Source organism: Melospiza melodia, chromosome 5, assembly GCF_035770615.1.
Source record: "Melospiza melodia melodia isolate bMelMel2 chromosome 5, bMelMel2.pri, whole genome shotgun sequence".
Classification (NCBI taxonomy): Eukaryota; Metazoa; Chordata; class Aves; order Passeriformes; family Passerellidae; genus Melospiza; species Melospiza melodia.
The window spans coordinates 38,534-62,780 of record NC_086198.1 but is presented as its reverse complement, the minus strand read 5'-3'; the positions used below and the strand labels follow the sequence as shown (position 1 = coordinate 62,780).

The 24,247-nt window shown below is 47.4% G+C and overlaps 1 long non-coding RNA gene across 1 annotated transcript; it reads left to right on the top strand.

The window, feature by feature from the left end:
• The first annotated feature begins 18,966 nt into the window (after window positions 1–18,966).
• Window positions 18,967–19,939, top strand: LOC134418954 (uncharacterized). Its single transcript, XR_010027896.1, has 3 exons — window positions 18,967–19,041; window positions 19,425–19,582; window positions 19,708–19,939. It is a non-coding gene; the product is annotated as an uncharacterized LOC134418954 (long non-coding RNA).
• The last annotated feature ends 4,308 nt before the right edge of the window (window positions 19,940–24,247 follow it).

Genomic DNA, 24,247 nt, shown 5'->3' with positions numbered 1-24,247 from the left:
CCGAAGCGAGCCGAGCCGAGCCGAAGAGGCGAGTACAGCCGAATGCAGCCGACAATACCCGAGTTTAGCCGATTACAGCCGAGTTTAGCCGAGCAGCTGTGAGCCTTGAGGTGAGCGTGCATCGTTGCCGGCTTGGGATTGAGTGAAATGCACTAAGGAAACCAGCTTTGGGGAGGGAGGCAGGGAAATCCTCTCTTAACGTTTACCAATTCTTCCGTCAAACTCATCAAGGCAGGACAGCGTGAAGACTGAAAGTGTAAGAAGATGTGGAGGGAAACAGAGAATCTGACAGGAGCATCGAATGCACAAGTGCACGAATTTTGCTTTTTGCTTGGATGTAAATTCAGAAGTTTTAAGGAATTTGGGAAGAAGAAGGGACATTTCAGAAGAAGAAGTTGTTGTTGTTACAGTCCTGGCAAAATCTTTTGTTCTAGCTAATAAAAGAAGTTAGTTTAAAAAACAAAACAAAAAAAAAAAAGTGGTTTTTTTTTTCTTCACTGTTATATTCATTGGTGGTATATGGTGTGTTGTTTTATTTCTTGGTGTTATTATCTCTGTGTAAATTGTTTTTTGAGTGAAGCTAACTTTGGATGGGTTGTTTTGTATTTGAGGTAGGATTAATTTCAATAGGTTTCTTTCATAGACTTCTGATAGGTATTACTGGGATTTTGGTTTTGTTTACTGTATGCATAAACATAGAGATTTGGTAGGGCCAGCTGGGCTGCTGGAGTTTTGGGTGTGAATTTATTAGATGGCTTTTGTTAAACACAGAATAATTATATAAGGTAACAGCAAATTACTCAATTACCCAATTTATCCAGCTAAGTAACCTTACCACGAAGTTTTATATCTTGCCAGTTTTCTGTTCTTCTGCTCCAATAATTGTAGCAAAAAATAAAGTACTGCTATTTTTCTGAAGAACTTGCTTCTATAACAAGCCCTTTACTCCCCTTGAATCTGAGTCAGAGCCAAACAGCTGCAGCTGCTCTGAGGGCTTGGTGGGATTCGCCCCCTCCCTTTTCCTGGGTGCCATGGGAACGAGAGGCGGGGCACCATCAGGGGCTATTAACCCCAGCCGTGGCCGAGGGCCTTCATTCCCTCTCTGGGATGTGCTGGGGTAAGAGCTCTCCTCCCATTTCAGCGAAGAGGCTCTTTCAGCTCGTCTCAGTTTGTTTTCAGCAGGTGTTTCTGGCCATCTAAAGGACAGAGGCTTGGAAGATTCTGTGAAGAAAACAGCATAGAACACAGGGAATATTTAGGTTTGTGATTTTGGGTTTTGTGTCTAGGGGTGGTAAGGTGCCTTTGTAATTTTTGGTTTTGCTCTGGTTTTTTTTTTTTTTTTTTTTTTTTTTTTTTTTTTTTTTTTTTTTTTTTAATTGAGGAGTGAGACTCCCTGAAATACCAAGCTGTGTCAAGCACAACAAATTTTCAGCAGATTCATGATGTCTTAAGAGGGATCTGCCCAGTGTGCAAGATGATGTTTGAGACTGAGGCTTCTGATGAGTTGAGGATTGTGATGGGGAGAGGGAGGGTGAGCAGGTGTCCAGTTAGGAGTTATTGTGGATGGAGGGAGGTTTGCAGGCAGCAGGGTGAGAAAGGGTGTTTATTTGTTTATTTGAGGGCCCCCCCACACAAGGCTGTTCAGAAGCCTAGCAGAGGCATTCCCGTGTCTTACAGCACACAAGGTCATCCACTGCACTCACAGCAATGCCATTTAACTTTGCCTTTCTCTTACCCAGGTGCCACCCCTAATGCAGGCCACAGCCTTGGAATCAGGATGAAGCTGGAGCCTGAGGGAGCCAGGCACGCTCAGGAAAGGGCAAGTAGCTGCCTTGCTGGGATTTGGCCCGCATAACTCTGGACTCACACTTTGGTTTTGGTTTTCTTTATTGTAGCTGACACCTGAGAGACACCAGCCCCGGTGCCAGCAGGACCTTCCCAGCTGATGAGGTGGCCTTTCTTTGCACCTGACACAGACTGGCATCCCCAGATGTCTGAGAGATAAGTAGAGGGCTATGACCCACAGAGGGGATGAAGGCATGGTGCTGGTTTGGGAATTACTGGGAGGGGTTTTTGAGTCCGATTTGGAGGTGGGGGGTGTTCATGAAGTGGCCCCTTAGGCCCCATAAAAGCCAAGTCTCATTTTTGATCCCAGTGCTGAGGAGCGCAGGGCAGAGCAGTCCCGGTGTGTCTCGTGTCCTTTCTCTGATGTGCATTATGTGTTGTTTGTGTATGTCGTCTTTTACCTTAGAGGGGCCTGTCAGAAACCCTGGCATCCTTGTTAGCATCTGTGATTTCTGCATTCCTTGGCCTGGCACCCGGGCCATAGATGCGATTCTGATACATGTCTGAGCTCCCCGGTCAAATGTTCTCTCTTTGGAAGCATCCAGTCAGGTGTCTTGTCAGGTCTTGTTCTGAGCTGTCCGGACAGCTATGCCCCACCTGGCTCCATTTTGGTGGATTAGGACTTGTAAGAATGTGAGGGCAGGCAGAGGATTCTGAGCATAGGATTCCTAGGCATCGATCTTTGCTGTTCTTGGAATAAATCCTTCAGTTAGCATCTTCTTCCTCCAGGGTTCTCTGAGCCTCATCAGCTGACCGTCAGTTTGAACTCAGTCATCTCCTTTTGCATTCACTCAGTCCCTGCAGCCATTTTCCTTGCCAAGAGATTTCTGTTCCTGTTGTGTCCCCGTTGTCTGTCCTGTCCTGTCCTGCCTGTCCTGTGTCACGGGTGTCAGGACACGTATGTGCCGGAGCTGCTCTGCCCTGCCGCACAGCCTGGTGCGATAGGAGAGGGCCCGGGGACTTGGAATGTGTAATGTGGGGTGTAGTTGGACTCTAGGTGGGATTTGTAGATGGACACATCATAACTGGAGCTCCTCAGTTATCCTGCAACAGTTTGACTCTTGTCCTACCTTTTTTTTCAGATTGAGATGGATTAAATCTGTGCCAGAGGGCCCCATCCCGTTGAGGGGGTTGCCCCGAGCAGGTGAGGCCCCATTTGTCTCTGCAGGAGAAGTGTGTATGGTGAGTGTGTTACAGCACTGTTCTTTGTCTTTCTTTTTAGGAAGTCACTCTGGATACCAGCAGCCAAGGTGAGCAGCGGAGAGAAGTGGTTCTTATTGCTCAGCTCTCAAGAACAACAATTTTTCAGCAGATGGATCATGTCGCAAGAGAGATCTGCCCAGTGTCAAGGATGATGTTTGAGATTGAGGCTTCAGGTGAGTTGAGGGTTGTGACTGGGAGAGAGAGGGTGATCAGGTATCCAGTTAGGAGTTCTTGGGAGGGGGTTTGCAGGCAGCAGGGTGAGAAAGGGTGTTTATTTGTTTATTTGAGGGCCCCGTCACACAAGGCTGTTCAGAAGCCTAGCAGAGGCATTCCCATGTCTCGCAGCACACAAGGTCATCCACTGCACTCACAGCAATGCCATTTAACTTTGCGTTTGTCTTACCCTGGTGCCACCCCTAATGAAGGCCACAGCCTTGGAATCAGGATGAAGCTGGAGCCTGAGGGAGCCAGGCACACTCAGGAAAGGGCAAGTAGCTGCCTTGCAGGGATTTGGCCCGCATAACTCTGGACTCACACTTTGGTTTCGGTTTACTTTCTTGTAGCTGACCAAGAGGCTCATAGGCGCTCATGAGGCCCTCGGAGGCAGACTCATTTCAGGTGCAACGTGGATCCACGTCACCGATCATCCAAAAGATAAGTTGGGGGCCACGGCCTGGAGATGAGTGAATAGTGGGTTGGGAGTTCTTGGGGCAGATTTAAAAATGAGCAGAGGGAAAGGCAATCTTGTCCAAGGGCCTCTTAGGACAGCTAAAGGGAGAGGCTCCACTTTTGATGGCAGCTTTCAGGCGGGCAGTGCAGAACAGCTCCGGTGTGCGTCGTGTTGTCCGGTGTGCCGTGTTCCCTAGTGTGTCTTTGGGGTCCCTTTTGCCCTCTTCCCTCGATGCCCTCACCACAAGCATGATGTGTCGTGTTTCACGTCCCCCTGTTGGTCACGTTCTGTGTCACGGGTGTCTGCAGGTATTTGTGCCGGAGCTGTTCTGCCCTGCTGCATGGCGTGCTTCAGTAGGACAAACCATGGGGAGTTGGAATTTGTAATGTGGGCTGTACTTGGGCTCTAGATGCTCTTCCTAGATTGACATAAGGTGTTTGCAGCTTGTGAGTTACCCTGGTGGTGTTTGACATATGTTCTAACTTTCTTTCAGGTGCAGATGCGTTCCAGGTGTGGCAGAGGGTCAGGGTTAGGAGGTGCCGGGCCTTCTTAGGAGCGCGGTGAGTAGCAGAGTGGTGGGGTTTTGGCCGATGCGGTGCCAAGGTCAGGCTCTGATGTTTGGTTCTCTTTAATCTAGCTGTCTGAGAGACACCAGCCCGGTGCCAGCAGGACCTTCCCAGCTGACGAGGTGGCCTTTCTATGCACCTGAGACGGACTGGCATCCCCAGATGTCTGAGAGATAAGTAGAGGGCTGTGACCCACAGAGGGGATGAAGGCATGGTGCTGGTTTGGGAATTACTGGGAGGGGTTTTTGAGTCCGATTTGGAGGTGGGGGGTGTTCATGAAGTGGCCCCTTAGGCCCCATAGAAGCCACGTCTCACTTTTGATCCCAGTGCTGCGGTGTGCAGGGCAGAGCAGTCCCGGTGTGTCTCGTGTCACTTGTCTGTTGTGCATTAAGTGTTGTTTGTGTATCCCATGTCTTTTACCTTAGGGGGGCCTGTCAGAAACCCTGGCATCCTTGTTAGCATCTGTGATCTCTGCATTCCCTGGCCTGGCAGCCTGGCCACAGAACTTTGCACTGGGGAGCTCAGACAGGCATCAGACTCTCTTCTCTCTTTGGAAGCATCCAGTCAGGTGTCTTGTCAGGTCTTGTTCTGAGCTGTCCGGACAGCTATGCCCCACCTGGATCCATTATGGTGGATTAGGACTTGTAAGAATGTGAGGGCAGGCAGAGGATTCCGACCATAGGATTCTTAGGCATCCGGTTTTGCTGTTCTTGGAATAAATCCTTCAGTTACCTTCTTCCTCCAGGGTTCTCTGAGCTTCATCAGCTCACCATCAGTTTCAACTCGGTCATGTCCTTTTGCATTCTATCAGTCCTTGCGACCATTTTCTTTGCCGGTAGATTTCTGTCTGTGTGTTGTGTGCTTTGTTTGTCCTGTCCTGCCTGTCCTGTGTCACGGGTGTCAGGACACGTATGTGCCGGAGCTGCTCTGCCCTGCCGCACAGCCTGGTGCGATAGGAGAGGGCCCGGGGACTTGGAATGTGTAATGTGGGGTGTAGTTGGACTCTAGGTGGGATTTGTAGATGGACGCAGGATATCTGGAGCTCCTCAGTTGTCCTGCAACAGTTTGACTCTTGTCCTACCTTTTTTTCCAGATTGAGATGGATTAAATCTGTGCCAGAGGGCCCCATCCCGTTGAGGGGGTTGCCCCGAGCAGGTGAGGCCCCATTTGTCTCTGCAGGAGAAGTGTGTATGGTGAGTGTGTTACAGCACTGTTCTTTGTCTTTCTTTTTAGGAAGTCACTCTGGATACCAGCAGCCAAGGTGAGCAGCGGAGAGAAGTGGTTCTTATTGCTCAGCTCTCAAGAACAACAATTTTTCAGCAGATGGATCATGTCGCAAGAGAGATCTGCCCAGTGTCAAGGATGATGTTTGAGATTGAGGCTTCAGGTGAGTTGAGGGTTGTGACTGGGAGAGAGAGGGTGATCAGGTATCCAGTTAGGAGTTCTTGGGAGGGGGTTTGCAGGCAGCAGGGTGAGAAAGGGTGTTTATTTGTTTATTTGAGGGCCCCGTCACACAAGGCTGTTCAGAAGCCTAGCAGAGGCATTCCCATGTCTCGCAGCACACAAGGTCATCCACTGTACTCACAGCAATGCCATTTAGCTTTGCCTTTCTCTTACCCAGGTACCACCCCTAATGCAGGCCATAGCCTTGGAATCAGGATGAAGCTGGAGCCTGAGGGAGCCAGGCACACTCAGGAAAGGGCAAGTAGCTGCCTTGCAGGGATTTGGCCCGCATAACTCTGGACTCACACTTTGGTTTCGGTTTACTTTCTTGTAGCTGACCAAGAGGCTCATAGGCGCTCATGAGGCCCTCGGAGGCAGACTCATTTCAGGTGCAACGTGGATCCACGTCACCGATCATCCAAAAGATAAGTTGGGGGCCACGGCCTGGAGATGAGTGAATAGTGGGTTGGGAGTTCTTGGGGCAGATTTAAAAATGAGCAGAGGGAAAGGCAATCTTGTCCAAGGGCCTCTTAGGACAGCTAAAGGGAGAGGCTCCACTTTTGATGGCAGCTTTCAGGCGGGCAGTGCAGAACAGCTCCGGTGTGCGTCGTGTTGTCCGGTGTGCCGTGTTCCCTAGTGTGTCTTTGGGGTCCCTTTTGCCCTCTTCCCTCGATGCCCTCACCACAAGCATGATGTGTCGTGTTTCACGTCCCCCTGTTGGTCACGTTCTGTGTCACGGGTGTCTGCAGGTATTTGTGCCGGAGCTGTTCTGCCCTGCTGCATGGCGTGCTTCAGTAGGACAAACCATGGGGAGTTGGAATTTGTAATGTGGGCTGTACTTGGGCTCTAGATGCTCTTCCTAGATTGACATAAGGTGTTTGCAGCTTGTGAGTTACCCTGGTGGTGTTTGACATATGTTCTAACTTTCTTTCAGGTGCAGATGCGTTCCAGGTGTGGCAGAGGGTCAGGGTTAGGAGGTGCCGGGCCTTCTTAGGAGCGCGGTGAGTAGCAGAGTGGTGGGGTTTTGGCCGATGCGGTGCCAAGGTCAGGCTCTGATGTTTGGTTCTCTTTAATCTAGCTGTCTGAGAGACACCAGCCCGGTGCCAGCAGGACCTTCCCAGCTGACGAGGTGGCCTTTCTATGCACCTGAGACGGACTGGCATCCCCAGATGTCTGAGAGATAAGTAGAGGGCTGTGACCCACAGAGGGGATGAAGGCATGGTGCTGGTTTGGGAATTACTGGGAGGGGTTTTTGAGTCCGATTTGGAGGTGGGGGGTGTTCATGAAGTGGCCCCTTAGGCCCCATAGAAGCCACGTCTCACTTTTGATCCCAGTGCTGCGGTGTGCAGGGCAGAGCAGTCCCGGTGTGTCTCGTGTCACTTGTCTGTTGTGCATTAAGTGTTGTTTGTGTATCCCATGTCTTTTACCTTAGGGGGGCCTGTCAGAAACCCTGGCATCCTTGTTAGCATCTGTGATCTCTGCATTCCCTGGCCTGGCAGCCTGGCCACAGAACTTTGCACTGGGGAGCTCAGACAGGCATCAGACTCTCTTCTCTCTTTGGAAGCATCCAGTCAGGTGTCTTGTCAGGTCTTGTTCTGAGCTGTCCGGACAGCTGTGCCCCACCTGGATCCATTATGGTGGATTAGGACTTGTTAGAATGTGAGGACAGGCAGAGGATTCCGAGCATAGGATTCCTAGGCATCGATCTTTGCTGTTCTTGGAATAAATCCTTCAGTTAGCATCTTCTTCTTCCCGGGTTCTCTGAGCCTCATCAGCTGACTGTCAGTTTGAACTCAGTCTTCTCCTTTTGCATTCTCTCAGTCCTTGCAGCCATTTTCCTTGCCAAGAGATTTCTGTTCCTGTTGTGTCCCCGTTGTCTGTCCTGTCCTGTCCTGCCTGTCCTGTGTCACGGGTGTCAGGACACGTATGTGCCGGAGCTGCTCTGCCCTGCCGCACAGTCTGGTGCGATAGGAGAGGGCCCGGGGACTTGGAATGTGTAATGTGGGGTGTAGTTGGACTCTAGGTGGGATTTGTAGATGGACGCAGGATATCTGGAGCTCCTCAGTTGTCCTGCAACAGTTTGACTCTTGTCCTACCTTTTTTTCCAGATTGAGATGGATTAAATCTGTGCCAGAGGGCCCCATCCCGTTGAGGGGGTTGCCCCGAGCAGGTGAGGCCCCATTTGTCTCTGCAGGAGAAGTGTGTATGGTGAGTGTGTTACAGCACTGTTCTTTGTCTTTCTTTTTAGGAAGTCACTCTGGATACCAGCAGCCAAGGTGAGCAGCGGAGAGAAGTGGTTCTTATTGCTCAGCTCTCAAGAACAACAATTTTTCAGCAGATGGATCATGTCGCAAGAGAGATCTGCCCAGTGTCAAGGATGATGTTTGAGATTGAGGCTTCAGGTGAGTTGAGGGTTGTGACTGGGAGAGAGAGGGTGATCAGGTATCCAGTTAGGAGTTCTTGGGAGGGGGTTTGCAGGCAGCAGGGTGAGAAAGGGTGTTTATTTGTTTATTTGAGGGCCCCGTCACACAAGGCTGTTCAGAAGCCTAGCAGAGGCATTCCCATGTCTCGCAGCACACAAGGTCATCCACTGTACTCACAGCAATGCCATTTAGCTTTGCCTTTCTCTTACCCAGGTACCACCCCTAATGCAGGCCACAGCCTTGGAATCAGGATGAAGCTGGAGCCTGAGGGAGCCAGGCACACTCAGGAAAGGGCAAGTAGCTGCCTTGCAGGGATTTGGCCCGCATAACTCTGGACTCACACTTTGGTTTCGGTTTACTTTCTTGTAGCTGACCAAGAGGCTCATAGGCGCTCATGAGGCCCTCGGAGGCAGACTCATTTCAGGTGCAACGTGGATCCACGTCACCGATCATCCAAAAGATAAGTTGGGGGCCACGGCCTGGAGATGAGTGAATAGTGGGTTGGGAGTTCTTGGGGCAGATTTAAAAATGAGCAGAGGGAAAGGCAATCTTGTCCAAGGGCCTCTTAGGACAGCTAAAGGGAGAGGCTCCACTTTTGATGGCAGCTTTCAGGCGGGCAGTGCAGAACAGCTCCGGTGTGCGTCGTGTTGTCCGGTGTGCCGTGTTCCCTAGTGTGTCTTTGGGGTCCCTTTTGCCCTCTTCCCTCGATGCCCTCACCACAAGCATGATGTGTCGTGTTTCACGTCCCCCTGTTGGTCACGTTCTGTGTCACGGGTGTCTGCAGGTATTTGTGCCGGAGCTGTTCTGCCCTGCTGCATGGCGTGCTTCAGTAGGACAAACCATGGGGAGTTGGAATTTGTAATGTGGGCTGTACTTGGGCTCTAGATGCTCTTCCTAGATTGACATAAGGTGTTTGCAGCTTGTGAGTTACCCTGGTGGTGTTTGACATATGTTCTAACTTTCTTTCAGGTGCAGATGCGTTCCAGGTGTGGCAGAGGGTCAGGGTTAGGAGGTGCCGGGCCTTCTTAGGAGCGCGGTGAGTAGCAGAGTGGTGGGGTTTTGGCCGATGCGGTGCCAAGGTCAGGCTCTGATGTTTGGTTCTCTTTAATCTAGTTGTCTGAGAGACACCAGCCCGGTGCCAGCAGGACCTTCCCAGCTGACGAGGTGGCCTTTCTATGCACCTGAGACGGACTGGCATCCCCAGATGTCTGAGAGATAAGTAGAGGGCTGTGACCCACAGAGGGGATGAAGGCATGGTGCTGGTTTGGGAATTACTGGGAGGGGTTTTTGAGTCCGATTTGGAGGTGGGGGGTGTTCATGAAGTGGCCCCTTAGGCCCCATAGAAGCCACGTCTCACTTTTGATCCCAGTGCTGCGGTGTGCAGGGCAGAGCAGTCCCGGTGTGTCTCGTGTCACTTGTCTGTTGTGCATTAAGTGTTGTTTGTGTATCCCATGTCTTTTACCTTAGGGGGGCCTGTCAGAAACCCTGGCATCCTTGTTAGCATCTGTGATCTCTGCATTCCCTGGCCTGGCAGCCTGGCCACAGAACTTTGCACTGGGGAGCTCAGACAGGCATCAGACTCTCTTCTCTCTTTGGAAGCATCCAGTCAGGTGTCTTGTCAGGTCTTGTTCTGAGCTGTCCGGACAGCTATGCCCCACCTGGATCCATTATGGTGGATTAGGACTTGTAAGAATGTGAGGGCAGGCAGAGGATTCCGACCATAGGATTCTTAGGCATCCGGTTTTGCTGTTCTTGGAATAAATCCTTCAGTTACCTTCTTCCTCCAGGGTTCTCTGAGCTTCATCAGCTCACCATCAGTTTCAACTCGGTCATGTCCTTTTGCATTCTATCAGTCCTTGCGACCATTTTCTTTGCCGGTAGATTTCTGTCTGTGTGTTGTGTGCTTTGTTTGTCATGTCCTGCCTGACCTGTGTCACGGGTGTCAGGACACGTATGTGCCGGAGCTGCTCTGCCCTGCCGCACAGTCTGGTGCGATAGGAGAGGGCCCGGGGACTTGGAATGTGTAATGTGGGGTGTAGTTGGACTCTAGGTGGGATTTGTAGATGGACGCAGGATATCTGGAGCTCCTCAGTTGTCCTGCAACAGTTTGACTCTTGTCCTACCTTTTTTTCCAGATTGAGATGGATTAAATCTGTGCCAGAGGGCCCCATCCCGTTGAGGGGGTTGCCCCGAGCAGGTGAGGCCCCATTTGTCTCTGCAGGAGAAGTGTGTATGGTGAGTGTGTTACAGCACTGTTCTTTGTCTTTCTTTTTAGGAAGTCACTCTGGATACCAGCAGCCAAGGTGAGCAGCGGAGAGAAGTGGTTCTTATTGCTCAGCTCTCAAGAACAACAATTTTTCAGCAGATGGATCATGTCGCAAGAGAGATCTGCCCAGTGTCAAGGATGATGTTTGAGATTGAGGCTTCAGGTGAGTTGAGGGTTGTGACTGGGAGAGAGAGGGTGATCAGGTATCCAGTTAGGAGTTCTTGGGAGGGGGTTTGCAGGCAGCAGGGTGAGAAAGGGTGTTTATTTGTTTATTTGAGGGCCCCGTCACACAAGGCTGTTCAGAAGCCTAGCAGAGGCATTCCCATGTCTCGCAGCACACAAGGTCATCCACTGCACTCACAGCAATGCCATTTAACTTTGCGTTTGTCTTACCCTGGTGCCACCCCTAATGAAGGCCACAGCCTTGGAATCAGGATGAAGCTGGAGCCTGAGGGAGCCAGGCACACTCAGGAAAGGGCAAGTAGCTGCCTTGCAGGGATTTGGCCCGCATAACTCTGGACTCACACTTTGGTTTCGGTTTACTTTCTTGTAGCTGACCAAGAGGCTCATAGGCGCTCATGAGGCCCTCGGAGGCAGACTCATTTCAGGTGCAACGTGGATCCACGTCACCGATCATCCAAAAGATAAGTTGGGGGCCACGGCCTGGAGATGAGTGAATAGTGGGTTGGGAGTTCTTGGGGCAGATTTAAAAATGAGCAGAGGGAAAGGCAATCTTGTCCAAGGGCCTCTTAGGACAGCTAAAGGGAGAGGCTCCACTTTTGATGGCAGCTTTCAGGCGGGCAGTGCAGAACAGCTCCGGTGTGCGTCGTGTTGTCCGGTGTGCCGTGTTCCCTAGTGTGTCTTTGGGGTCCCTTTTGCCCTCTTCCCTCGATGCCCTCACCACAAGCATGATGTGTCGTGTTTCACGTCCCCCTGTTGGTCACGTTCTGTGTCACGGGTGTCTGCAGGTATTTGTGCCGGAGCTGTTCTGCCCTGCTGCATGGCGTGCTTCAGTAGGACAAACCATGGGGAGTTGGAATTTGTAATGTGGGCTGTACTTGGGCTCTAGATGCTCTTCCTAGATTGACATAAGGTGTTTGCAGCTTGTGAGTTACCCTGGTGGTGTTTGACATATGTTCTAACTTTCTTTCAGGTGCAGATGCGTTCCAGGTGTGGCAGAGGGTCAGGGTTAGGAGGTGCCGGGCCTTCTTAGGAGCGCGGTGAGTAGCAGAGTGGTGGGGTTTTGGCCGATGCGGTGCCAAGGTCAGGCTCTGATGTTTGGTTCTCTTTAATCTAGCTGTCTGAGAGACACCAGCCCGGTGCCAGCAGGACCTTCCCAGCTGACGAGGTGGCCTTTCTATGCACCTGAGACGGACTGGCATCCCCAGATGTCTGAGAGATAAGTAGAGGGCTGTGACCCACAGAGGGGATGAAGGCATGGTGCTGGTTTGGGAATTACTGGGAGGGGTTTTTGAGTCCGATTTGGAGGTGGGGGGTGTTCATGAAGTGGCCCCTTAGGCCCCATAGAAGCCACGTCTCACTTTTGATCCCAGTGCTGCGGTGTGCAGGGCAGAGCAGTCCCGGTGTGTCTCGTGTCACTTGTCTGTTGTGCATTAAGTGTTGTTTGTGTATCCCATGTCTTTTACCTTAGGGGGGCCTGTCAGAAACCCTGGCATCCTTGTTAGCATCTGTGATCTCTGCATTCCCTGGCCTGGCAGCCTGGCCACAGAACTTTGCACTGGGGAGCTCAGACAGGCATCAGACTCTCTTCTCTCTTTGGAAGCATCCAGTCAGGTGTCTTGTCAGGTCTTGTTCTGAGCTGTCCGGACAGCTATGCCCCACCTGGATCCATTATGGTGGATTAGGACTTGTAAGAATGTGAGGGCAGGCAGAGGATTCCGACCATAGGATTCTTAGGCATCCGGTTTTGCTGTTCTTGGAATAAATCCTTCAGTTACCTTCTTCCTCCAAGGTTCTCTGAGCTTCATCAGCTCACCATCAGTTTCAACTCGGTCATGTCCTTTTGCATTCTATCAGTCCTTGCGACCATTTTCTTTGCCGGTAGATTTCTGTCTGTGTGTTGTGTGCTTTGTTTGTCCTGTCCTGCCTGTCCTGTGTCACGGGTGTCAGGACACGTATGTGCCGGAGCTGCTCTGCCCTGCCGCACAGCCTGGTGCGATAGGAGAGGGCCCGGGGACTTGGAATGTGTAATGTGGGGTGTAGTTGGACTCTAGGTGGGATTTGTAGATGGACGCAGGATATCTGGAGCTCCTGAGTTATCCTGCAACAGTTTGACTCTTGTCCTACCTTTTTTTTCAGATTGAGATGGATTAAATCTGTGCCAGAGGGCCCCATCCCGTTGAGGGGGTTGCCCCGAGCAGGTGAGGCCCCATTTGTCTCTGCAGCAGAAGTGTGTATGGTGAGTGTGTTACAGCACTGTTCTTTGTCTTTCTTTTTAGGAAGTCACTCAGGATACCAGCAGCCAAGGTGAGCAGCGGAGAGAAGTGGTTCTTATTGCTCAGCTCTCAAGAACAACAATTTTTCAGCAGATGGATCATGTCGCAAGAGAGATCTGCCCAGTGTCAAGGATGATGTTTGAGATTGAGGCTTCAGGTGAGTTGAGGGTTGTGACTGGGAGAGAGAGGGTGATCAGGTATCCAGTTAGGAGTTCTTGGGAGGGGGTTTGCAGGCAGCAGGGTGAGAAAGGGTGTTTATTTGAGGGCCCCGTCACACAAGGCTGTTCAGAAGCCTAGCAGAGGCATTCCCATGTCTCGCAGCACACAAGGTCATCCACTGCACTCACAGCAATGCCATTTAACTTTGCGTTTGTCTTACCCTGGTGCCACCCCTAATGAAGGCCACAGCCTTGGAATCAGGATGAAGCTGGAGCCTGAGGGAGCCAGGCACACTCAGGAAAGGGCAAGTAGCTGCCTTGCAGGGATTTGGCCCGCATAACTCTGGACTCACACTTTGGTTTCGGTTTACTTTCTTGTAGCTGACCAAGAGGCTCATAGGCGCTCATGAGGCCCTCGGAGGCAGACTCATTTCAGGTGCAACGTGGATCCACGTCACCGATCATCCAAAAGATAAGTTGGGGGCCACGGCCTGGAGATGAGTGAATAGTGGGTTGGGAGTTCTTGGGGCAGATTTAAAAATGAGCAGAGGGAAAGGCAATCTTGTCCAAGGGCCTCTTAGGACAGCTAAAGGGAGAGGCTCTACTTTTGATGGCAGCTTTCAGGCGGGCAGTGCAGAACAGCTCCGGTGTGCGTCGTGTTGTCCGGTGTGCCGTGTTCCCTAGTGTGTCTTTGGGGTCCCTTTTGCCCTCTTCCCTCGATGCCCTCACCACAAGCATGATGTGTCGTGTTTCACGTCCCCCTGTTGGTCACGTTCTGTGTCACGGGTGTCTGCAGGTATTTGTGCCGGAGCTGTTCTGCCCTGCTGCATGGCGTGCTTCAGTAGGACAAACCATGGGGAGTTGGAATTTGTAATGTGGGCTGTACTTGGGCTCTAGATGCTCTTCCTAGATTGACATAAGGTGTTTGCAGCTTGTGAGTTACCCTGGTGGTGTTTGACATATGTTCTAACTTTCTTTCAGGTGCAGATGCGTTCCAGGTGTGGCAGAGGGTCAGGGTTAGGAGGTGCCGGGCCTTCTTAGGAGCGCGGTGAGTAGCAGAGTGGTGGGGTTTTGGCCGATGCGGTGCCAAGGTCAGGCTCTGATGTTTGGTTCTCTTTAATCTAGCTGTCTGAGAGACACCAGCCCGGTGCCAGCAGGACCTTCCCAGCTGACGAGGTGGCCTTTCTATGCACCTGAGACGGACTGGCATCCCCAGATGTCTGAGAGATAAGTAGAGGGCTGTGACCCACAGAGGGGATGAAGGCATGGTGCTGGTTTGGGAATTACTGGGAGGGGTTTTTGAGTCCGATTTGGAGGTGGGGGGTGTTCATGAAGTGGCCCCTTAGGCCCCATAGAAGCCACGTCTCACTTTTGATCCCAGTGCTGCGGTGTGCAGGGCAGAGCAGTCCCGGTGTGTCTCGTGTCACTTGTCTGTTGTGCATTAAGTGTTGTTTGTGTATCCCATGTCTTTTACCTTAGGGGGGCCTGTCAGAAACCCTGGCATCCTTGTTAGCATCTGTGATCTCTGCATTCCCTGGCCTGGCAGCCTGGCCACAGAACTTTGCACTGGGGAGCTCAGACAGGCATCAGACTCTCTTCTCTCTTTGGAAGCATCCAGTCAGGTGTCTTGTCAGGTCTTGTTCTGAGCTGTCCGGACAGCTGTGCCCCACCTGGATCCATTATGGTGGATTAGGACTTGTTAGAATGTGAGGGCAGGCAGAGGATTCCGAGCATAGGATTCCTAGGCATCGATCTTTGCTGTTCTTGGAATAAATCCTTCAGTTAGCATCTTCTTCTTCCCGGGTTCTCTGAGCCTCATCAGCTGACTGTCAGTTTGAACTCAGTCTTCTCCTTTTGCATTCTCTCAGTCCTTGCAGCCATTTTCCTTGCCAAGAGATTTCTGTTCCTGTTGTGTCCCCGTTGTCTGTCCTGTCCTGTCCTGCCTGTCCTGTGTCACGGGTGTCAGGACACGTATGTGCCGGAGCTGCTCTGCCCTGCCGCACAGTCTGGTGCGATAGGAGAGGGCCCGGGGACTTGGAATGTGTAATGTGGGGTGTAGTTGGACTCTAGGTGCGATTTGTAGATGGACGCAGGATATCTGGAGCTCCTCAGTTGTCCTGCAACAGTTTGACTCTTGTCCTACCTTTTTTTCCAGATTGAGATGGATTAAATCTGTGCCAGAGGGCCCCATCCCGTTGAGGGGGTTGCCCCGAGCAGGTGAGGCCCCATTTGTCTCTGCAGGAGAAGTGTGTATGGTGAGTGTGTTACAGCACTGTTCTTTGTCTTTCTTTTTAGGAAGTCACTCTGGATACCAGCAGCCAAGGTGAGCAGCGGAGAGAAGTGGTTCTTATTGCTCAGCTCTCAAGAACAACAATTTTTCAGCAGATGGATCATGTCGCAAGAGAGATCTGCCCAGTGTCAAGGATGATGTTTGAGATTGAGGCTTCAGGTGAGTTGAGGGTTGTGACTGGGAGAGAGAGGGTGATCAGGTATCCAGTTAGGAGTTCTTGGGAGGGGGTTTGCAGGCAGCAGGGTGAGAAAGGGTGTTTATTTGTTTATTTGAGGGCCCCGTCACACAAGGCTGTTCAGAAGCCTAGCAGAGGCATTCCCATGTCTCGCAGCACACAAGGTCATCCACTGTACTCACAGCAATGCCATTTAGCTTTGCCTTTCTCTTACCCAGGTACCACCCCTAATGCAGGCCATAGCCTTGGAATCAGGATGAAGCTGGAGCCTGAGGGAGCCAGGCACACTCAGGAAAGGGCAAGTAGCTGCCTTGCAGGGATTTGGCCCGCATAACTCTGGACTCACACTTTGGTTTCGGTTTACTTTCTTGTAGCTGACCAAGAGGCTCATAGGCGCTCATGAGGCCCTCGGAGGCAGACTCATTTCAGGTGCAACGTGGATCCACGTCACCGATCATCCAAAAGATAAGTTGGGGGCCACGGCCTGGAGATGAGTGAATAGTGGGTTGGGAGTTCTTGGGGCAGATTTAAAAATGAGCAGAGGGAAAGGCAATCTTGTCCAAGGGCCTCTTAGGACAGCTAAAGGGAGAGGCTCCACTTTTGATGGCAGCTTTCAGGCGGGCAGTGCAGAACAGCTCCGGTGTGCGTCGTGTTGTCCGGTGTGCCGTGTTCCCTAGTGTGTCTTTGGGGTCCCTTTTGCCCTCTTCCCTCGATGCCCTCACCACAAGCATGATGTGTCGTGTTTCACGTCCCCCTGTTGGTCACGTTCTGTGTCACGGGTGTCTGCAGGTATTTGTGCCGGAGCTGTTCTGCCCTGCTGCATGGCGTGCTTCAGTAGGACAAACCATGGGGAGTTGGAATTTGTAATGTGGGCTGTACTTGGGCTCTAGATGGGATTTGTCGATGGACGCATGATTTCTGGAGCTCTTAAGTTATCCTGCAACTGTCTGCCTCCTTTCCTAACTTTTTTTTCAGATGCACCTCCTGAGATGACTACAGTAGTTCTGGAGTTTCCATCTTCTCAAAGGGTATAGGGTTCAAGAATTCATCTTGCAGAGAGTTATATTAAGTCCTGGCTTGCATTGTATATACCTATCTTGAGTTGTACATGTGTGTACTTACACAGCATGTAAGTGCGTCACCTTATATGGTGTATGGTTACACCCTGTGTACACTTGCACTGTTTTCCTCAGCTTATATATTGTGTGTACTTACATTGTGCCATTTATGATCGGAGCTGCCCTGCCCTGGCACGTAGTCACAGTTTGATAAATGTTCTACCTAAATTTTACTGGTCATCTGTGTTCTATGGGATTTTGGGTACAAAATTTATCGGTCCCGAGCGGGGACAAGTCCTGGCTGTCAGATAGCCACTCGTTGACCCTTCCTGTCATCTCACAGGTCCCCGAGCCTGCTGATTTCCCCAGAATCTACCATTTGATGTCAGGGAGCAGCAGCCAGAAGATGTGTCACAGCACTTTCTTCTGCGTCTCGAGTAAGGGATGCAGTGAGCGTGTAAATGGAAAGAGTGTGTGAGCGTGTGTGAGAGCATGTGACTGTGTCTGTGTCTGCTCGTCTCTGCATGTGTGAGCACATGCTGATTGGATTTAAGCTTGTGTGTGTGACTTGTGCTTTCCAGGTTTTGCAACTCATTGTTAAATTTAGAATAAAAAATCCCCAGCTGGGTTACATTGTATGTTCTGACATGGTATGTACCTATGTTGGCTTAAAACCCAGAAAAACAGACGAAGATAGGCAAGAAAAAACCCAGGAAAAAACCCCAAGATGGGTGAGAAAAAACCCAGAAAAATAGCCCAATGATGGGCAAGAAGAAACCTAGAGCAAAACCTGAAAATGGGCAAGAAAAAAAACAGAAAAAAACAAGAAAAAATCCCTGAACGTGGGCAAGAAAAAACCCAGAAAAAAACCCAGAAGAAAATTCCAACAAGGGCAGGAAAAGACCCAGAAAACACCCAGAAAAAATCGCAACCAAAGTATAGAAATGTGTTTCAAATATATGCAGATAAATAATTTAACAATTCTTTATATAAAATATAAAATAACCTAAATCAACACAATCCGTAATACTGCATATATCTTATTATAGTGTATTATAGGATATTGATATAAAATAGATTATTTATGTGTATCGTATCTTATTTATATAGTTTGTTATATATTACACCATATTGATATACTGTATGTTTTTTTAAGTAGTTTAAAATAAAGGGGGATTTTGTTTTTTATTTGGCAAAAGCAAGTGTTTTAGTATAAAAATTATAAATACAAATAATATAAAGCTAGAAATCTAAGTATAGAAATAGACAATAAATAGCTGAAGGTTAATATAAAAATTAAAAATATGTACCATATCTACTGCTACAACTTACAGATAAATTCTTTTTTAACTTATTTTTTCTTATATTATTTGAATAGGATACATATTATATATCATTATATTTACATTTATGTTTATATTTAAGCATTATATTAGTCATGCAAGCTATAAATATAAAAACAGTTCAATATAGTTTAAAAGAATAGAGCTTTTTTATTTCTTTAGTTAGGATGGGATTTTTATTTTAAACAATAAAAGCATGATAGAAATGTAATTTTAAACATAGAAATATACAATCAATATAGAAAGATATTTATCAAACCAGAAAATATAAGTAAATATAAATAATAGGAATAGACAGAATATGTTATATAAATTACATGCTACATCAATGTCCACTGTAAAGATGCATGTGAAATTTTATATTTCTATTTTTCTTATTTATATTATGTAAACATGGCTTTAAATCAAGGGGGCTTGTTTGGTTCTGGTCGGGTAAGAGGCAGGTTTTTGGCATTTATTTCAGGCCCGTTTTTGGTGGGGGTCGCCCCTGTTCTTTTTTGCCGCCTTCTCTGCCCGCAGCCCTGAGGCGCGCTGCGCCCCTGGCTGGGGCGGGCGGCAGTGCTGCCGCTTTGTGGGCAGAGCGCGGTACTGCAGCTCTCAGCCGCCAGGCAGCCGAGAGGCCGCCATGTTGGGAGCGGCGAGTTGCGGATGTCACGGAGTTTTTCTTGACCTTCTCAAGACGGCGGCGAAAAGGGCTGGGAAGTCGAGGACCCGGCTCGGTCTAATCGGCTGCCTGCATGGAACACCGACGCCAGGGCGGCCCCGACGGCTTTTTATGTGGCATTTTTAGCGTCTAAGACACGGACTATGTGGTCAGCAGCGCTGCGGGCGTCCGTATTTAGGCGGGTTGCTGACAGGCATCTGCCTAATCGCCTATCTCTTCCGAGGGTCCTCTTTCACTCGCCAGCTTGGGAAGGGCACGTCGTGAATGTCGCGGACTTTCTTTGACCTTCTCAAGATGGCGGCGAAATGGGCGGGGAAATCGCACACCCCTGTAAATCTGCCCCCCTGTGGCCACAGAGCGGGATCGCATCCCCCCGAGCCAGCGCCCTGCCCCTCGCCGCTGAGTGCCGGGGGCGGGGCAAGGACGCCGCTGCCGAGCGAGGGAAGGGCGAGGGGCGGGAGCTAGCGGTGGTCGGGCCAGGGTCTGTAAATGGCGGGGACGGGGGAAGGACATTCGGGAGTGCAAAGGGACGCGATGGCCGAGAAGAATGGCCGCGGCGGGGGGGGCCCGGCGGGACCGGTTTCGGCGGGCGGCGGAGGTGCGCTCGTAGCGCTCCGGGGCAGCGGACGGGGGCGGGCGAGCGGCATCGGAACAGGGCGGCAGCCCCCGAGCCCGCGCCCGCCCCGCTCCAGGCTCTGGGAGCGACCGCGGGCGGACAATCCCGGCGGGGCGGCCCCGGGCAGGCGGCGGAGCGGGGCCGTGGCGCTCCCCGCCCTCGCTGCCGACAGCTTTGGAAGGTCGGGCCGGGCGCCCGTCCCGTCCCGCTGCCTCCCGGTCTCTGTAAACTCCTCTCTGGCTTTGCAGGTCTGTGCTGGACAGTGGGAGAAAGGTCCGTGCTGGTTGCTGTGTCCTCGGTGAGCAGAGAGCTCTGACCTTGGCCGCATGGGCTGCTGAGTGCTGGAACAATGGGGATGCGCTTTTATTTATTTAGTGACCTTTACAGATTTATTCCCCTGTTTCAGGTGAGCGTGCATCATTGCCGGTTTGGGATTGAGTGAAATGCGCTGAGGAACCCAGTTCTGGGGAGGGAGGGAGGGAAATCCTCTCTTAATATTTACCAAAATCTTTTGTCAACTCATCACGGCAGGACAGCGTGAAGACTGAAAGTGTAAGAAGATGTGGAGGGAAACAGAGAATCTGACAGTAGCATCGAACGTACAAGTGCACGAATTTTGCTTTTTTGCTTGGATTTAAACTCCGAAGTTGTAAGGAATTTGGGAATGAGAAGGGACCTTTCAGAAGAAGAAGGTGTTGTTGTTACAGTCCTGGCAAAAGCTTTTGTTCTAGCTAATAAAAGAAGTTAGTGAAGAAAAAAAAACCACTTTTTTTTCTTTTTGTTTTTTAAACTATTATATTAATTGGTGGTATATGGTGTGTTGTTTTATTTCTTGGTGTTATTAACTCTGTGTAGATTGTTTTTTGAGTGAAGCTGACTTTGGATGGGTTGGTTTGTATTTGAGGTAGGAGTAATTTCAATAGGTTTCTTTCATAGACTTCTGATAGGTATTACTGCGATTTTGGTTTTGTTTACTGTATGTATAAACCTAGAGCTTTGGTAGGGCCAGCTGGGCTGCTGGAGTTTTGGGTGTGAATTTATTAGATGGCTTTTGTTAAATGCAGTTTTTAATTTTTGAAATGTTTTTCGATGTAGTGGTTTTAAGGTGGTTTTTAAGAACTCGTTGTATTGTTTTATGTTGTTTGTAGTTGGTGTATGATGAGGGATGTGGTGTGACTTTTTGGACGCTATGGTTTTGGTGTTCCTAAGTTCTGATTTCTTTCTGGTTTGATTGTTTTTTTTATTTTTATTTTTTGGGACAGGGGCATTTATATGGTGGGGTTTTATAGGCAATATTTTTTTAATTTAGTTCGTGATATTTTTTAGTATTTTAATAATTTAAATTTTTTATTTTCATGGTTTTAATTTTTTTTTAATTTTGTCAAATAGCTTTTATAGATTATATGTTATTATTTGTGCATAAAGGTGGAGGGTTTTTTTTAGTAATGTTTAGGGTCAGTTGTACAGTTTTGAGTCTAGTGAGTTGCTTTGCTTGAATTTTTACTGGGTGTTTGTTTTTATTAGCAGCTGTGTGATTTTCAAGGTGTATTTGGGTGTTTGAGATATTGGTTTAGGAGGCAGTTTATGATGAGAATGTGCAGAGGTTTAGGGCTACTTTTAAATCCCACTATCAGTTATTTACAGTTTGGTTTATTTCAGTTTTTATTGGGGTTCAATGTTGTGGGATGTTTGTTCTGTTAGTAATAGAAATAGGTTTTATTTTGCTGTGCTGCGATGGGATGAGCTTGTGCTGCGTACTGCTGCTGACAAAGGTACAGTATTTTTATGGCTCTGATGTGACAGGTTAATGAATTTATATGGTCTAATATATAGATGAAAATAGAAATAAATATAAATTTAAAAATAAATATAACATTACAGTGGTAAACAAATCTAGCAATCAAATAGATAAATACATAAAACTAATTGATATATACTATGTTACAATTATATACCATATATTATATAATCTATTATATATATAAACAAATATATATATATATAGAATGTAAATATAAAAATGTTAAAATAAATTGGAGATTTTTTGGGGTTTTTTTAGGTTATAGGCTGTTTTTTTTTATAAATAATATAAATAGAAATAATATAAAAGTAGAAATCCAGATATCGGTATATAAATTACATATTTATATATCTATAAACATTTAATATGAATAAATATAAGTAAAAGCAGTACATATTATAAAAATAATAGATCTATTATTTTTTTATTAAAAGGTATTCTCTCTAATCTATCATATCTATAAGTATAATAAATTAAATTTGTAGATGTGAATAGAATTTTAACTATTGTTTAAATAAAGGGGTGTCCTTGGTTTTTATTTGGTTATAGGCAGGAGTTTCATTTTAAATAATATAAGTATTATAAAAATGTGAAACTTTATATTCATAGTTCAGCAATTTGAAATATATAATAATTATATAAAGAGAATCTTAACTAAAATATAAATATAAGTAAGTAAAATGCAGATTTGTAATATAGAATATAAATAACATTATATGGCAATATAAATTATAAATGGGAATAAAAATATAAAAATATGTAAATATATTTTAAAGGAAAGGGAATTTTTTGGCTTTCATTTCAGTAGAGGCAGGGGTTTTATTTTAAATAACATAAGTGTTACAGAAGTAAAAATCTTGACACAGGAATATATAATCAATATATCAAAATATGTATAAAATATATAAATAAGTGCTTGGAGTAGATGTAATATAGAATATAAATTTTTTTATAAATTGACATTGATAAAGATAAATGTATAAGTAAGCAATATACATTAGTATACATTGTAAATACAAATGTGAATATAAATATGAAAACATAAGGATATATATATTTAAATATCTTTTAAAAGAAAGGGTTGGGGTTTTTTTTGGTTCTTACTGGGTTAGAGGCAGGGTTTTTATTATAAATAATATGAATATGGATATTACTGTTATAAATATACATAGAAATATCAAATATATCTCAATATTGAGAAATATATATCTTGATTATATAAGTAAATATAAATATCAGGAAGAGATGTAATGGAGAATCCAAATAAGAGTATACATTAGTATACATTTTAAATGTACAAGTGAATATGAACCTGAAAAAAAGATTATTAAAAAAAATCCTGTCTCAAATTAAAGCCAAAAAGAACCCCTTTTTTTAAACTGTATTTCAATATTTTTCAAAATTCAAAGTGTTACAGAAGTAAAAATCCTAACACAAATAAATAATAAATATATGAAGATATTAATAAAAATATATAAATAAATATAAGGAATACTAACAGATGTAAAATAGAAAATAAATTTATAAAGTAATCGGACATTAAAAATGAAAAGTTCAACATTATACACACCAATATACATTGTGAATATAAATTTGGATATAAATATAATAAACATAATTTTTAAAAAAATTAAATACACGTAAATTTAAGGGGTTCTTTTTGGCTTTTATACGGGTAGAGGCAGAGTAATTTTTTTAAAGAAAGTAAGTATATATTTTTGTTAGCATTTTTACTTTTGTAACACTTACAACGTAAAAATATGTATAAAAATAAATCAATATATTTAGGTATTAGGGATAGATGTAATATAGAATATAAATTTATTTATAAATAAAATGTATAAATAGACAGTATACATCAATATACATTGTAAATAAAAAGGTGAGTATTATTATGAAAAATATTCGTTAAAATATTTAAATATTTCTTAAAAGAACTTACTCGGTTTTGGTTTTTGTTTTCTTTTTTACCCTATGAGGTTAGAGGCAGGAGGGTTTTTTTTCTTCTTCTTGGTTGTTTTGCGGCATTTATTTCAGAGGAGTTTTTGCCGTGGGTCGGCCCTGTTCTTTTTTGCCGCGTTCCCTGCCTTCGCCTTGTTTGAGAGTCCCAAGCACCTCCAGCAATATGCCACCAGGAACTTGGGCTGCTGACTTTTGCTTACCTGGGGAAAGGGTCAGCAGTTGTGTTCAGGAGCCTGGGGAAAGGTGTGGCCAGCTGTCTTCTGAAATTTCACCTTGCACAGGATGCCTCCCAGACATAAGCTGCCACCACCGCAAAGTCAGGCTGGTTTGAGGGTCCCAAATGGCTCCAGCAATCTTCCATCAGGAATCTGGGCTGCTGAGTTTTCTTCTACTGGGGAAGGGCTGGCAGTGGTGCTAAGGAGGCCATGAAGCGGCTGGCTGCCTGCTCAAATTCTGTATTGCGAAATGTGCCTCCCACACCCCAGCTGGCACAAGCGGCAACTCCAGGTGCTTTTGCCTCGGCACCTCTCTCCAGCCATCTGCCATCAGGAATCTGACAAGCTGAGTTACACTTTGCTGTGTAATGGGCAGCATTGGTGTCCAGGGCCCATACTGACCTGCTTTGTGCTGCATTTCTGCATTGCACAGGACGCCTCCGAGACCCAAACTGCCACCTCAGCTGAGTCGAGCTTCTTTGAGAGTCCCAAGCGCCACCAGCAATGTGCAACAAGGAACCCGGGGGGCTGAGTTTTGCTTACCTGGGGAAAGTGTCAGCATTAGTGTTCAGAAGCGTGGGGACTGGAGGGGCCGGCTTTCTGCTGGAATTTAACATTGCGCAGGATGCCTCCCAGACCCAAGCTGCCACCTCACCTGAGTCAAGCTCATTTGAGAGTTCCAAGCGCCTTGAGCAATCTGCCGCCAGGAACTTGGGCTGCTGACTTTTGCTTACGTGGGGAAAGGGTACGCCCTAATGATCAGGGGCCTGTGGTCTGGAGTGGACGGCCGTCTGCATGCTCAAGTCCACCATTGCGCAGGATGCCTCTCAGACCCAAGCTGCCACCACCTCAAAGTCAGGCTGGTTTGAGGGTCCCAAATGGCTCCAGCAATCTGACATCAGGAACTGGAGCTGGTGAGTTACACTTCCCTGTGTAAAGGGCAGCATTGGTATACATGGCCCAGGGGCCCTTAGTGGCCGGCTGCCTTCTGAAATTCTGCGTTGCGCAGGATGCCTCCCAGACCCAAGCTGCCACCTCACCTGAGTCGAACTTGTTTGAGAGTCCCAAGCGCCTCCACCAATCTGAAATAAGG